The sequence below is a fragment of the Rhopalosiphum padi genome, chromosome 1 (assembly GCF_020882245.1).
Source record: "Rhopalosiphum padi isolate XX-2018 chromosome 1, ASM2088224v1, whole genome shotgun sequence".
Taxonomy (NCBI): Eukaryota; Metazoa; Arthropoda; class Insecta; order Hemiptera; family Aphididae; genus Rhopalosiphum; species Rhopalosiphum padi.
In genome coordinates this window covers 50,000,841-50,014,562 of record NC_083597.1, presented here as the reverse complement: position 1 = coordinate 50,014,562, position 13,722 = coordinate 50,000,841, and the positions used below count along the sequence as shown (strand labels likewise).

Genomic DNA, 13,722 nt, shown 5'->3' with positions numbered 1-13,722 from the left:
TAATAATACGTTGATAAATTACCAATTTTTTCAATTTTTTTTCTTATCACAAAGCTAGTTCGTCTTTGTGTATGTTTAAATTTATAATTTTTATAGTAATTGTGCTGTTTAACTTTCTTATAAAAAAGAGTGAGGAATTAAAAAGGTGGCCACCGAACAGAAAGTTAAACTGCAATATACTATAATCTTTTTAGTTCTTGTTTACATTTTTAACTGATATATTATGAATATAAAATTTCAAATTAATTAAAATTCAAAAATAAAAGAACACTAACATAGATTTCTTAAACATTAAAATTTTACTATAAGTTTAAATTACATTTAATCAGCACATTAGTTGAAGTTTTATAGGAACCGAACATTTGGCTAGATCGTGGACTACTCACCGACGAAGAATTTGTCATTGAGCTGAAGGAAAATGTGTCGGCACTCGGCTTCGTTTCAACACCGAGGACGTCTGGCAGCAGCAAAAAGAAATTCAACTGATGATCAACTGCCCAAAGGATTTGTTGGTAATATATTATAATTTTTAGAATCGTAGTAGGTATAGTATATTATATATAATTATTTAATATTTATTAGTGAAGAAGAATTTGTCACAAAGCTGATGGGAAATGTGCCAGCACTCGGCTTCGTTTTAACCCGGAGGAAGATTTGCAGCATCAAAAAGAAATTCAACTGATAATCAACTGTCGAAAGGATTTGTTTGTAATATATTATAACTTTTATAATCGTAGTAGGTACAGTATATTATATATAATTATTTAATATTTATTAGTGAAGAAGAATTTGTCACAAAGCTGATGGGAAATGTGGCGGCACTCGGCTTCGTTTCAACCCGGGGGAAGATTGGCAGCATCAATAGAAGCTCATCTTAATGTCAACTGTTGAAAGGATTTGTTTGCATTATATTATAAGTTTAAAATACATTTAATCTGCATATTAGTTGAAGTTTTATAGGAACAGAACATTTAACTGGATCATGGACTATCCACCGACGAAGAATTTGTCATTGAGCTGATGGAAAATGTGTGGCACTCGGCTTCGTTTCAACCCGGAGGAAGATTTGCAGCATCAAAAAGAAATTCAACGGATAATCAACTGCCCAAAGAATTTGTTTGTATTATATTATAATTATTAGAATCTTAGTAGCTATAGTATACTATATATAATTATATAATATTTATTAGTGAAGAAGAAGTTGTCACAAAACTGATGGAATATGTGTCGGCACTCGGCTGTATTTCAACACGGAGGACGTCTGGCAGCAACAAAAAGAAATTCAACTGATGATCAACTGCCCAAAGGATTTGTTGGTAATATATTATAATTTTTAGAATCGTAGTAGGTATAGTATACTTTATATAAATATATATTATTTATTAGTGAAGAAGAATTTGTCATTGAGTTGATGGAAAATGTGTGGCACTCGGCTTCGTTTCAACCCGGAGGAAGATTTGCAGCATCAAAAAGAAATTCAACGGATAATCAACTGCCCAAAGAATTTGTTTGTATTATATTATAATTATTAGAATCTTAGTAGCTATAGTATACTATATATAATTATATAATATTTATTAGTGAAGAAGAATTTGTCACAAAGCTGATGGGAAATGTGGCGGCACTCGGCTTCGTTTCAACCCAGAGGAAGATTGGCAGCATCAATAAGAAGCTCATGTTAATATCAACATTCAAAGGATTTGTTTGTATGATATTATAATTTTTAGAATCGTAGTAAGTACAGTATACTTTATATAAATATATAATATTTATTAGTGAAGAAGAATTTGTTATTGTGCTGATGGAAAATGTGTCGGCACTTCAACACGGAGGACGTCTTGCAGCATTAGAATATAAGTTTAATTTAGTTTTCCCCTTACGCATTAGCGCTCATCTCTCATCCACTCATCCAACACATTAACCATCGCCGGCCGGCAACACACACATATTATACACATTACCCGTTTTATATTATATAGAATTTTTAATATCTACATAGTTTAAGTTATTGTATATTTTTTTTTTATTATTTGAATGCATTCATATGATCAGTTGCGTATTTAGACATTTTAGGATAAGGGCAACACATATTTAGTTGCCTTCCCCCCATTAAAAAAAAAATTAAAAAAATTTCTATGCCACGCATTGGTCAAACTGTTAATACCATAGAATACCATTTTATATAAATAAAATACTATAGTATTTTATACCTCTATGGCACACATTAGTTGTGAAAAATATTAATGATTGACGTCACTGCGCCAGTACTCATAAAGTACGAAATAAAAATTTGCTGCCCCTCTAAATTTTTAAAAATTTGCCGTTCTCGACAACTGGACCCAAAGTCACTACCTAAATACGCCCCTGCATATAATGCGTTCTCGCTTACAATGTGGATTAGGCCTACTGGGGATACCACAATAAAAAAACGCGCCTCGTGTAATACCTCATAAAGTTATTAAACAATACGGACAATGTTATTGTACGTCGTTTAATAATAAAGGTGGTGCGGAAAATTACATAACACTGTTATTCTTATCTTATAGTTATAGTTATACCTTGCATACATTTTTTTTTATTAAATTCCAATTAAATAATTATTTATATCAAGAAACGAGAAATATTAACGTTTTATTAAGTATTTCAATAAAATAATGTTTAATATTTAAAAATATTCTTTGACTTGTTAAAAAAAGACTCCAAGTATAGTTATTATATTAGTTCTTATTTTACAAATACACAAACAAAAGCGGGTCAAGTTTAATATTGCCAGAAATATTGTGTGTATTTATTACTTTACTTAAAACATGAATTTACACATATTTTTATTTACTCATTATTGTGTATTTTACTAGGTAGCTGAATTTTCCGGCGTTGCCCGGAAAAACTCCTTTTAAGTGTAAAACGCTGTGGAAGCGTTGTCGAAAAGAAGAATGTTTTTTTAAGTCTAAATTATATAGTTTTTATATTTGTAGCCACATGTGTAAAAAACAGCCTTAATATTTTAGATGTTACGCGTGTCCAAACTGCTGGTAGTACGGAGTGCAAATGAAATGAACGTGTTTAATGTATAGGCACCGTGGCAAGGCAATGGAGAGATAACTAATAATTAGAATTTCTATGTGTACTGATTTATGTTATCGATTGCTATTGTTATTATTATATGAATATAGATAAACAAATTACACGTAAAAATTTATTTTCACAGATTTCAACCCTTTAAAATCAAAATTTTGAAAATCGGGCGACGTGGCGACACTCAGACAGGTATTTGGAACAACTCTGTGAAAAAAAAATTGGAAAAAAGTTAAATAGCGTCGTCACAAAATGGGTACATAAAAATGGCCTGTTCTTTTTTATATATAAGGATAAAGATAATGATTTTATTTTTATTTCATGTAAATTTGAAACTTCATATTTTACTAATTTGCTGATGCATTGGTTACGTAGGTATTTGTGTCTTATAATAAAATACAAATGTTTCCATGTGAATATGTGATTGTACACATTTGGATTTTATTAACCATAGGAAATTCCTCTAAAATTTTATGTTCTTAATCTTTTCAGCTAACCAGTTATCAACAAAAATGATTTTTTATTTTCTTAAAATTCAAAAACGAATAGCCGTAAAATTTAAAATGTTGACTAAGTATTTATATTATCATTTTTTCTATAAATGGTATAATTTTTAAATAATTGTATTTCATTTTGAGCTCTTTATAGACAATTATATTTGCGTGCTTTATTAATGTTTTTTAGTAACAAAAATTAATAAATGGGTCAAAATCCTTGAAAATTGAATTAATACTCTTCAGTGTCTTCACTACGCAACAGTTTACAATGACAACTAATAACCGTATTGTATTTTGTAAATTTAATTCACCGTATATTTTACGTAAATTATTCAATAAATGTTAAGACTATTTTATTTATCTGTGATTATTATGTTTAGATTATACATAGGAAAAACTACTATTATAAATACATAATATAGTTCTTAACTAAAAATTTTGAATTTATACAATATTTATTTTATTCAGTATTCTTGTATAGTTTGTATAGTTATGTTAAATACTATTGTATTCAAATTTTAAACATAACTAAATTAGCATCAGCCATATTTGAGCATTATAGCTTTGATTTAATTGTTAATAGGTATAACTGAATAAATGTTGTCTGTTTATATTTGTTTGATTATTGTTATAATATGTTAATCATTAATGTGTTATTAATTTATTATTTTAAATTGTATCATAGATAAATTTTTACTAATCTATCATTTATGTGTATAAATTCATGGTGTAGGGGGCAGATTCACTCTCCGTTTGCTTTTGAAAGCTATTGGGCTCAACGCTCAAGCATTGTATTTAAGAAATATATTTATATCAATAGCGCTAGTGAAAATATTGTCATCGATATTTGCGAACTGTGCGTCAGATGTCAGTGTTTACTATCCTATATTATATTCGATATTCCAAATAATTGTAAAATAGTCAAATAGATGATTTTTTTGAAAATTCAAAGTTGTATCCAAACTAACATTTGAACTAGTAGTTTTTAAGTTATTTAACATTATGTAGTGTATTAAGAATAAGACCACCGTCCATCCATGATAATACAGTAGAACGTCGGTTATCCACACCACAAAATTGTTGTACAAATTTATTTTTAGTTTAATTTAATTTAGTTATCGTTAGCTATATGTTCGTTTTGTCGTTTTTATATTATATGAAATGCGAGATTATTTTATTATCTACCATGGGTCTCTCTAATGAGTCTAATGTATCATATTATAGGTACGTTTTACACACAGTAAATTAGTTTTTAACTTTATTTTTAATGCTTATTTGATTATCCGCACCCACTCGATCCCAATTAATGCAAATAATCGATGTTCTACTGTATATAGTTTTGGAAAATATGGGGGCTATGCTAATTTAAAAAGTATGTTAATTATGTAGTATAAATCCATAAATATTTTATACTTTGCAAAAACTGTTTTATTGTAATTACTAGATTAAATATTACTTGCATAGTTACCTCTATTTTTAAGTTTTTAAAACCATTTTTCAGGATTATTATGTGGATATAGTTTGATAAATATTTTCAAAAAAATAATTTGCTTAATTATTCGCAATAAAAGGTTATTTCTCATTTTAAAAAATAAGTCTATACCGTTACATGACATAGCTTAAACAATGTACAACTTCTGTGTACTTGAATTTAAAAATATGGCCTTTAGGTAAAGTTAACTCTAAAATTTGAAAGTCCAACATAAATTTAACATTAAAGGAATAAGTGGCCATACAATGCTTGTAAATAAGTATAGTCACCCTGTTAGGTTAATGGTTAGGTTTTAATGTACTTACCTATTATAATAAATAGGTATTTGAGCAAGTTCTTTTAAAAATTATAAATAAGTTCTACATAAACATAATCGATAATTCATATATCGTGTATATTAGAATGTAATGAAACGTTACTATTTATTTAAAACATCGAATCTAATATCATAATTAATGGAATTAGAGATTTTATTAACGCCATGTAACTTAATTATACTTCATACTATTTCATAATATTTTTAAAATTTAAATTGTTATTTAAGTATTTTTTTTAGACAAGTTTTTTAAATTATCGCCGATTTCTGGGTACCTAAATGACGTGGGAGATTATAGTTAATATGGAATCTAAATTGTCTTTGAGGTTATAAATGTCCAAAGGGATCCAGTTGACGTACGTGGATCTACTTGTTGCGGGATCTAGGTGGTACGTAACCAATAATAATTATTACTATTTTGAAAAGGAACCAAACGATAATATTTTTAAAAAAACACGACACACGTTACGTCGTTAACTCTTATTCTAAACTTACCTATTATAATTTTTAACTTATATATTATGATAAATATAGAGCAACCATAAATTGCCTATCCAAAAGTTTAGCAATTGCCAATTTCTAATAGTTTTTAAGAATTACCCTTTGTACAAAAGTTAATGGGAACCACTAGACAGTAAAACCTTCCATTGTACACTAACAAATGAACGTTATTATCAGTATAACAATTAACAAATAACAAGTAAGAAACTACCCAAATTAAATTAAAATAGGTAAAAGTAGCCAAAGTAGGTATAACCGCTCTATTGGAGCACACTAAAGCCAATAAATCATTGCATACGATAAATTTGCATTTTTTTTATTTTGCTCAGATGCGATTTTTTTTAAATCTTTAAACTGTAGATAATAGGTAGGTACCTAGGTAATTTTAGAAAATATATTACATTTTATATTTTTGTATTACCATCATTCCGTTCCAACACAATATTAATTAGGTATCTACCATTTTAAAATTAGTTGTTTAACGTTGTATAGACACTCAATTGAATTCGCCAAATACAAAAACATAAAAATAAAATATTTAGGCTTACACATTTTAATGTTCATAACTCACTAGGAAACGATCTATTGAAATTATGTAGATACAGCATTAGTAATACCTATCTAATATTAGAATAAGTGTATATAATAACATATTCAGGTACCTATACAACTTACATATATTATATATGTGCATACAAATTATGTAAAATAATAGTTAGTATATATATAGGTATTACTGTATTAGGTTTCCACATATACCCTACAGGTTCCAAACATAATAACTAATAAATAATAAGTATCCCATAAGGCCATAAAATTAGTTTTAAAAAAATACATATTTTATAAAATAGGTATGCAATCATATTTTTTTCGTACCTATTATATGATAAAAAATAAAAATACTCAATAAATTTAATGAGCAGTAGATAATATTAGACATAACTCTCGCAGTTATTACTTATTATATACATAATATATAATACCATTGAGTATAGATACTATCTATACTCAATGATAATACATTGATATGTTAGGTATATATTATATATAGTGTCGTATATTATTATTATTATTTTTTGTATATAGGTACCCATAATGTATAAGTATTGTACACTGTGACCGTAAAAGTACTTAAATCAAATATGTATGAAAATCTTTATCGATGAAGGTGTATAGGTGATGTTTTTAATAGTACCCAAATACCTAATAACTTCAGTTAGCATTCATCAAATAAGAACTATGCTGGAATAGATCATCAATCACTCTTTTACATATTCAATCGACAATCAAGCGTTTAACCAAATGGGAGTTTAGTAGTTTACCAATTGCGCTTAAAATTACCTTTTCATATACCAATTGCGCTCGAAACATTTTAGGGCCGATATACCAATTGCGCTCTAAAAATGTTAGGGTCGATAGACCAATTGCGCTCAATACATTTTACATTACCTAAGGAAAACTTAATAACCGATTTTTTTGCGAGTTAAAAGTAAAAGTCTTCCAAGTCGGTGAAACGTATAGGCTTTATATAGTTGAGTTAATGAAAATTAAAATAAAATAATATTAATAATAATAAGAGACTAGGTGGTTAAATCATAAAGATATAATAATAATAATAAGATTTTGAGTTTAAGGTAATCATGATGTTTGTATTTTGCACGTTTTAAGAATGATAATAATTTTTTAAATAATAATTTGAGCATGGCAATTAGAATAATATAATTTGAATACAAACGAAATTGATATATTGACCTTACGTATTTTATTTATAAAATCAAAATTTACTTATCATTTTGAATTTTATTTTGTTTTGGGGATAAAATTTATCAAATTCTACAAAATTTATTTATAAACATTTTGGTTTTTGTCGTTTTTGATATAATTGTATTTATTTATATGGCTATTATTAGGTACCATAATAATATATATGGTAGGTAAATTTAATAAATACTTAAAAATTGTAAAAAAATACTATTTATCTGTTAGCCTCCATCCTTGCAGAAAATGTGCCCTAATAAGCATACAATGTAGAATGTATTGTATACGTACCTCTATGTACAGTATATGTACCTACATAAATATAACGTGATGTATATCAGTAGGTATAATATTGTATTATGTATATGACACGGATACATTTTAACAAGATTCTAATATCAATACAATATCCGTAATAGATGTAGTATACAAATAACAATAATTATAATGTTTGATTTTTTCATATAGCAACAAAACAAAATAAAAATCAAATTATTCACGAAAAATTATAACAGAGTTGGATCTCCAAACCTTCAATATAAGGATGTGTTGGAGATCATGAGTTTCATATATCTATATTATTACAGTATTACACTGAATTAATACAAAATATAAATTTAAAAAAAGTTAAAAATAATAAATATATATCATTTTGGTATGTATATAAATTAATGTATTAAATTCTATAATAGCAGTATTACAAAACAAAAATCTAAATGAATACTAATGAGAAATATAATAACATATGATTTAGATCACGTCAAAAATAGAATAATTTGTATATTCTTTATAATTGTAGAGAAAACATTAATAATTATTCTTGCAAATTTATTACAAAAATTAACAAAAATACACTCCTTAACCGAGTTTAAATTAAATTAACATTTTTTACCTAGAACTAGAATTATTATACATTTTTGAGTAAGTTATACTATTAATATTACTATATTAATCTAATAATTATAAAGTGTTTTACAAACATTTAAAATATGTGTAGGTTTATAATTGGGTCATCATTTTAAATGTTCAACTCATCATGAATTCATTTCGAAGAATAGTCTTAGCTTGAAACCTTGAAAAATATATTGTTAATAAGGTCATAAGGATTAATAGTAGTTTATATTATTTCTAAATTCATAATATGTGTATGTAAATAAGGATCACTCCAGAAAGCAATAGAAACCATAGTTAATATATTATAGTAAATAGTTTAAAAATTTTAGGTATATACCATCATTTTGAGATTTGTAATCAAAGATTTCTTCAAAGATTCAAATATTTTTCAATGATTTTAAAATTTAAAATAATTGTTTTAATTTTCTAATGAAATAGTTAAATGTTGCAATGGGCATGTTCCATTTTGAACACTTGTCAAAATATGTACATTTATTTGTAATCGAGTTTTTTTATAAGAAAACAATCCATTTGCTTTGTTATCCACACTTATTATTTTCATAAAAAAACAATATTATTAACAAATTTTATAAGGTGTAATAATTTAATAATGTAAAATGTTTTAAAGTGCAGACAACAATTATTTTAATAATAAATTTGATTTCGGGTTTTTTACATTATCCATATAAAGAACTTTTAAGAAAAATTGTTCGAAATCAATTAAACTTATTAGATTTATTATTCATGTAGTAATAATTAACTACCAATACTAAAATATGTAGTTAGAAGGATAATTAATAACCATTAATTATTTAAATAATAATTCAAATTAATCAAAGCTTTATTACCTACATATTGTATAATAATATCAGACAGTAAAATACTAGGTACAATATATTTATATGTAATATATACATAATATATACCATTATAAATCTATAAATACGAATTTCAATTAGAACTCGTCACATATTTTACCTAAATAGCTTTTGGGCGCCACCGTATAATCACGTTATTATTACGTCGGATAACGCATCGGACGGGCCGTCAGTCGTGTCACGGACTTGACCGTAATGTACTATATACCTGTGTACACTATTATAAATTTGTATAAAAGTAAACTTACTCCTGGACTAGTCGTAATGTTATCGCGTTTATTATTGATGGTCGTCGTAATTTATTTATCAGACACCCCAACTCCGATGTCCTTGAATGGTTCTATTTATTTTTTTCAAAACACCATTGCCCTTTCCCCCTAAATATTATATATAAATATATAAATAAATAGTACGCACCTGCCCCATACGTCTGAAAGCTTAACAGCTTTTCACAACAATAATAATAGAGCTAAGGATAATAACCTAAATGCAATAGTAATGGCTAGTAATGCAGGACTCTTTATGTAATCATAATCGACATGACCTGTTTAAATATTAAATGATAATAATATATATAAATAAGAACTTTTTTTATATTTGAATTCGTGTTCTGAGGGCGGTACTGATGTTAGTTATTTCGCCCCATAGTCCCTTTGTTTATTGGAAACTGCATTTACATGTAATTCGTATTAAATTTACAATTTATTATTATTAGTTATTACCTTTATCGAGTACTTATAATCTACCATATTCTCTCAGATTTTTCCTATGACACACAACACAATAAGTAGGTAACTCAATTTAATTTGCCTGTCTAAACTCTGAAGTGTATGTATACTTAAATGTCTAAATTAAATTAAAAGCTTATAACTAATATTTAACTAATATAGCCACCAAAATAAATTTAAAATTCGTCTATATAAATTAGTTTCGTAGCAACGCGGAAAATAATAATTAGTTAATTAATTATCATTTTTATTAATTTTAAGCACTGTGTTTATACAATTGTATCTGTAAATAATAGATATTATAATAATATAAATAATTAATATAATTTTTATTATTATACATTTGTGTGTAGTGTGTACTGTGCAGATTAGATTTGTTTATCTGTTTTAAAAGACATTAACATTATATAAACAATAACCTCCTAATTAATAGAAAAGAAAATACCTGTTTGGTCGTTACGCATGCCTATCATATAATATATAGGTAGGTCAAAGCCACAAATCTCCACAAAAAATATTTAGTACAGTTACAATAATTTATCATAAACCGAAACCCGTCTTACTTTCCTATAATGGCTTATATTTATGTAGTTATGTACGATATAACTATACGATTATGTAATTACGTATATTATATACATATACATATATAATATAAAGTATAGACTATAGAGTATAGGACACTCCTATTAGGCCTATCACATTCCAAAAATTGTACAGAAATTGATATTATACAACAAATATAAATTTAGCGTTTTCAATTTAGAATTATATAAGATGAGTATATTATTAATTATTATAATATAAATATATAATTCATGTAACCACTAAATTCAAGTTTAACACGTCTATAACATTGAAGAGGTACACTCGTTTTTTAATATTGAAGTTCGCTATATAACAAAGCTACAAAGCATAATATTAAATATTTTCAAGTCTAAAAACAATCAAGAAAGGTATTAATTCTGTCATAGTGATTATTTGTCTACGGCTATATAAATAGATAGTTAATTATTTTTATTTGTGTTGAACTAATGTTTTTGAAATATAAAAAAATAATGGCGTCTTTCATTTATTTTGTTTTTCCTGATTATTAAAGAAAGTACCAGAATTTTTTACTTTTGAATGTCAGCCACTTTTATCTATGTATATGAATTAAATGTAGTGGCGGTTATTCATGCTGTTCAAGGGGGGCGAAAATAAAACCAACCCTCCCTCACCACATAGCATTATTATATATATATAGTATATACATACAGATAATAGGTATAGTAATAGTATAAATGTATAATAATGTTTATATATTAATAATAGGTACATAGGTGGGTTTTGTTGGGTCAGCGATATACTAAATTTAAAAAAACTAAATCCCAAGGGAAGGATTCACCTATCCCCCCCCTTTATACCCGCCACTGATTAAATGAATAAATATATAGGTACTATAAGTGAACACTAATTATATAAGTAGGTAGCAGTCGATCAAAAATGTCTACATATTAACACGTCATTACGTATTGACGTAATATACGACAGCAGGGTCGGTCTACAGAATAGACTCATGGAATAGAATAGTTGTCAAAAAGTCAATACAAAATGTATAAATTATTTATAATGACTTGCATTCTCGTCAAATGTCCCTTTGCCAAATACCTGCGGTCGATTATACTCAATCTAAATCGAAAACAGAAAGTAACGGATTATTCTTTTGAGGAATAAAACGACCTACGCAACTGTCAAATGCGATTAATTTTACGACAGTACTAACTGCAGGTATCTACCTCGTGTCCTATAAAATAATTTATTCGTATTTTTTCTACATAGCTATTTTATTACTTACAACCCGGAAAGCGTATTATCTTCGTGTGGCAAACAAGACAGTCGATAAGTAAACACATCCGGGTTTTATTAGATACCGCAGAGAAGTGTGACGTAAAGAAAATATGTTTAAAAAAATATTTTATTGATTTTACGTATGATGATGACAGTCCAACGAAAAGTTATTAAAATCATACACACATACAAACTAACACACTGCACACGATACATCTATATTTTACATTACTTATGTAAACGCAGCTATAGACATATAACTGTTTATTGAATAACGCGTGGAAAACTCGCTGCCAATGTTTTGGTGAAAATTTTGAAACATTATAATACATCGCCATATAGGTTGGTTATATTACACTAGTTGGATTTTGCGTATAATATGGTACTTACTATTTTTAAAACGAGGAAAGCTAATAAATAATAATGTTCGACAACACATGCATTAATTCAGAAAAGAATAACGTTTTTGAAAATATTTTTTTTACTTACATAATTTTAAGTCGTTACAAATCAACATTAAAAAAAATTTTTAAATTGTTTCTATTTTTTTAAAAACTAGTTTACGCTTTTGAATGGAAATTTGGATTTTTAATTTCATGTTCCTAAGCAAAATATTATTAGGAATGTTTTGATTTATAAAAATCAAATTATCAAACAAAAATGTTATTAGTTATAAGTTTTAACTGCTTATAAGTAACTAAAGTTTAGACGAGCGAAGTAAACCCGCAAAATGTACCACTCCACTCCGCTCATCTAAATTTTAAATACTTATAATTATAATTCATAAGCTACTCACCTAAAATCCAATTTTTATGTATACAAATATTACAAACACCGAAAAAATATTCTATATTAGAATAAGGAATTTCAAATTAACTACAACTCGGATCATTCACAAATCACCCAACCCCTCTATTATTTTTCACAACTCTAAGAAAACTGCACCCATTTGGTCTATATATATGTATAATGTTTGTCACGCCACTGTTCGCATCGCAGGAATTATATTGAAATAGTGCCATAGTGGACTACTTGCGTGTAAGGTTTAACTTCGTTGAAATTCTTTCTGAAAAACTATGTTATCGATACGATAATATGTATAGTTCTATATCTATGTATATTTAATAATAATTATATTAATACCTTTATTATTATTTTTTTTTATTAAATGATTTATTTACAATCTGATATTATTTACACAATAAGTGATTTATAAGATTAAAGTGGTAGTATAATGACACGGAAACATAATAGAAGGAAGACTCAGTGACCACGCCTCATTATTTATTTTACAATTTTAATTTTAAATTACATTGTAGATTAAAGTACCAGACCTTGAAAAAAAGTATTTTGACTAGTCCTTTTCAAAATGGCGTGAGATATTATCTGAAATTGATAAGGAAGATATTTTTTCGAATAAGTATAGGTTTGAATAGCTAAACAATTGTTGATGGCATTTTTTATATTGATTAATTAATCTAGCTCTTTCACAGTTTGTAATTGAAGGTCTTTATATAAAAGGATAAGTTTTTAATAAACATTTGTGATAATCCTTAGATACTTGGAATGCTATAGTAGAGTATTACTAGTATTTATATAACGATAAGATAAAAATATATTTATGCATCAGTGGTATAAGGTTATAAATTTAAATTTACCGATAACGTGTCTTGAAAATATATTCAATTACAGAAAAAATATAATATATTATACCATACTATCCCACAATATAAATATATAATATAGTGATAAT

At 26.6% G+C, this 13,722-nt stretch overlaps 1 long non-coding RNA gene across 1 annotated transcript; it reads left to right on the top strand.

Annotated features, from left to right (window-relative positions):
- Positions 1-588: 588 nt before the first annotated feature.
- Positions 589-1,501, top strand: LOC132918167 (uncharacterized). The gene is made up of 4 exons (XR_009660406.1): positions 589-708; positions 779-1,116; positions 1,191-1,316; positions 1,387-1,501. It is a non-coding gene; the product is annotated as an uncharacterized LOC132918167 (long non-coding RNA).
- Positions 1,502-13,722: the final 12,221 nt, after the last annotated feature.